The sequence below is a fragment of the Homarus americanus genome, unplaced genomic scaffold, assembly GCF_018991925.1.
Source record: "Homarus americanus isolate GMGI-L3 unplaced genomic scaffold, GMGI_Hamer_2.0 scaffold34217, whole genome shotgun sequence".
Classification (NCBI taxonomy): Eukaryota; Metazoa; Arthropoda; class Malacostraca; order Decapoda; family Nephropidae; genus Homarus; species Homarus americanus.
The window spans coordinates 12810-16640 of record NW_024714128.1 but is presented as its reverse complement, the minus strand read 5'-3'; the positions used below and the strand labels follow the sequence as shown (position 1 = coordinate 16640).

Below are 3831 nucleotides of genomic sequence, written 5' to 3'. Positions count from 1 at the left end.
CTCTAACAACTTGAATTAAGAACAACTTCAAAATCTCCCTAGTTAACCACAGACAGAAATCTTAAATACGTTTCACAGGCCACAAGTCAAATACTTCTATTAAAAACCACAGAAAATGTTTAAGAAAACATTTCCAATGCGGAACACTAACAGCCAAACAAACAAATGTCTAAACACTACTTTATATACTACACTTTACTTTTCTTTTCTTTTCTTTTCTTCTTCACAAACTAAAGGAGTTCTAACACCAGACACAAGGATCGGATTGTAACTGATGCATCCTTGCCGGTTCGACCTTTAAATACCCCAACCTTCCCGCCGAACCGTCAAATTATTTGCTCTCTACTCACCGAACCACCTCATTCGAATAACTTCAAATTTTCAACATTTTATTCTTCACCTTGGCGTCAAAGTACAAGGATACATTAAAAAAAACTCTGGTGTCATCTTCAACATTATTCAAACAAACTCCAACAAAGTCCATTTCATGAAATATAGCCAAAATATATGAGCTCAAAACGGCCACATTCTTGCTTTCCGGGACCCCGAACTTCTTCTCCGGTAAACACCGTCACAACCAAACGAGGGGATTATCCAGATCAACTGCTCTTGGGTATTTGCACCATAGACATAGGTCGCAGCATCGTAGTCAATAAAGTTTCCTTCCAAGATGGAAATAACAACATACCCTACAATCAGTTACTCACATCTCCATTCCTTGGTGAGAACTATCAACGGTGAATTTAATAAAGTCAAGACCCCGAGTAATGTATTCCCATTACCGTCAAATACTTTACGTACAGTATATATTTATAACTTAATTCAAACAATGTAAAACAAAAACATCGTGGTAACATTCTATACTATGCCATCTTACGTGTACTAATCCACGTGCTACTAAATGTTATATAATAATTCCTTGACATAAATGTACTCTATATTATCAGGTACCACATTTACTCTCGAAGGTACGTGTGAGCTGAGACCTGACCCAATAAATCATTATCAAATTGTGATAGTAAATATCTCTCTAACCATTGCTATGTCAACTAGAAACTGCTCCATGTAACTGACGAGTATATTATAGTCATCCGCAGAGGACAAACAGCACGAGTACGAGTACGAAATCTTTAGTTAAGAGGTGAAAGACAATTATTAGGGGTTGAGGGAAAAGTGGTGAAACTGAAATACAGTAGGAGTAGAAAGAATCTTTCTTATTGGTGTTTTATCTTTGTTCTGCTCCCTTGGGTCGTCACACCTTTGTATTAATATTGCTGTATTTATATAATGCTGCTTATTATTATTATTTTTATTATTGTTGGAGTTAGTGAGCCAGCCCAGGTCCTTGTGTAGCTGGGAGGGTAGTCACATTTTTTTGGGGGCTAAGATGTTAGTTCAATGTTAATTGTTAAATATTAGTTATGTTAGTCTAAAGGTACACTGTATGGAGAGGCCTGCCAGGTTCTTAATACCACTTACCACCAGTGCCAGATTTATTAGACCTGTGGAGGCCCCCCCTCATTATAACTACCCCAAGAGGGTGGGGTGGCGAGTGAAGCGAACCTAATCATCTGGGAGTTCCGCAATTCTAAATATCATATTATTAGCACCACAGCATTCATTCAAAATAGACGGTTCATAGGAAAACCACCCAGTCGTCAATTTCAACGAGTAGCTAGCCTAATTTCTATCACGTGATAAACATGAATTTTAAAGATTGAAAATAAAATCAACCAAATCAATACAATATTATAATATGTGGAGGCCCCTGGCCAACTGCCCACTTTGCCCACTCTTCAATCCGGCCCTGCTCACAACTCTACTCTACTTTCTTGTAACGTGTACGTTTTCTTCTCCATTGTTGTAACATATGTCTGTCTTTTGTTAATTTTACTGTTTCTGCTCTATGGTCAATTTCAAGTAAAGGTTAATATTAACTCGGTGCTTTGTTCTTCATTGTTTTTCTCTCTCTGTCATCTTATTTTATTCCTCATATTAACTTCTTTAGACTATTCTATTTAAGTTTAAGACTTTTTTAATATTACAATAGTACTATTTGGATGTATATGTGTCTTAACAATGTCTCACACTTAAACTGAGGCCAATATTGCTGTTGTAATATATTCACAATTTCTATCCAAGATAAGTAAAGCACTGAATACGATTTCATAATATTTTCCTTTCACGTTTTACACTACTTTCGTGTCACAATAAAGTTTAAATCGTTTACTCGTCATCAAACAACCAAACCTGCCGGCGTCACTTTGACGTCATAACAAGGCAATGTTCCCATTGGCTACAATTTCACCTAAAACAGCTTGTGATTGGTCAGGGAGTGTGGGCCGCCTGTATATAAAGCCTGGTGTATATAAAGCCTGGTAGACGGACGTCAACACAGAACACTGGCACGCGACGACGCTACAACATCTTCTGTACTGTAAGTGTATCTTCAAATTGTAAATTATTTGTTGGCGATTGGGAAGCTATTGTTTAAAATTTCACTTGACAAAAAAAAAAAGGAAATTTTATTAGTCTTGATATTACCTAAACTAAACTTTTTAAATAAGTTTCGCGTTAAACCAGGCTTACATAACATTAATCTTCTTGCTATTTCTAGAACACGCTCATCAAACGACCATGAACCCTATACGAGTTGACCGAGGTAGCTGCAGTGTCACCACAAGAACAATTCGGAGCGTCTACAAAAGTTCTCTTGCTTTTTACCTGTTGATGGAGAACTCGATCGCAACAATTCCTTTCCTACTCCAGTTCTACCGCGGTTAGTGGATCCTTCCCACAGCATTACAGTGAGTTTCCTAGTGTTAAACTACAAGAAATTGGTCTCCAAAAAAACTGCTTTGTTATTTCTTCTACCCCATTTGTGGGTCATGAGCTGTATTGCATTACATTCTGTGCAAGTAAAGTCAAACTTGTACATATTGAATATCCAGTATATGTAACCAATAAAGTTTTTCTATTTATGGAATAATCCAAATCCTTGCTTTTACTAAATCAAAACCCAGAGTATAATAAAATCTCGACTACGTCTGCTGTTTGAAAGTTTGCCCATAAATAGTTCTCAAATACTCTACTTAATGGTGTTAAACGCTTCGGGAAATACAGCTCTACTCCTCTTAAATTAGTATTACTTTTTCACAACATAACCCAATAGACAAATGATGACATTAATGTGTGGCTTTTTACTTTCCAATCGTTCAAAGTACACATTCTCGTATCCACAGTGGCCCTGTACTAAAGTACGATCATCACTGGTTTAAACTAATCTTAGTATTGTCTAATAACACCAGAAGTGGTAAAATACTAAATTCCAAGCAAGACATATGAAAGTCTAACCTATAAATAAAAATATGAACTTCCATCTATGACCACTGCAATACTAAATATAGACCCAAGTCTTTCAATATTCAGTCGAAATCAAGGTAAAATTAGAGGTCTGGTCCTGTAGTTTGGACAATTCTAAAACGCTTCTTCAATTGGATTTCCGCCGCAATGTATATTAGAGTATTTTCATCTCAAAAGACTGCCTTTTACTTGTTCAACATGGGAAAGGCTTTGAAATTGAGAAAAATGGCATTGAAAAAGCAAAGTGGGTTAAAGATGTAATAACGACGGTTGTGCATGTCAGAGATAAGAGAACCGTCAACAAGGATATTTAGAGCAAGGTATAGTTAAGTGGGAAGTACAGAAGGAGAATAAAAGCGGAGGGTGGTTTGTGAGTTAACGTGTAGCTATACCTTCTTTAACGAGTCACCCGTCTGAGACGTCCGATTTCTCAGGACGTCTGAGTCCTCCGTTTTCTTTCCATCTTAG

The 3831-nt window shown here is 36.8% G+C and overlaps 1 long non-coding RNA gene across 1 annotated transcript; it reads left to right on the top strand.

Annotated features, from left to right (window-relative positions):
* The first annotated feature begins 2380 nt into the window (after nucleotides 1-2380).
* LOC121875876 lies at nucleotides 2381-2995 on the top strand. The gene is made up of 2 exons (XR_006090689.1): nucleotides 2381-2437; nucleotides 2618-2995. It is a non-coding gene; the product is annotated as an uncharacterized LOC121875876 (long non-coding RNA).
* Nucleotides 2996-3831: the final 836 nt, after the last annotated feature.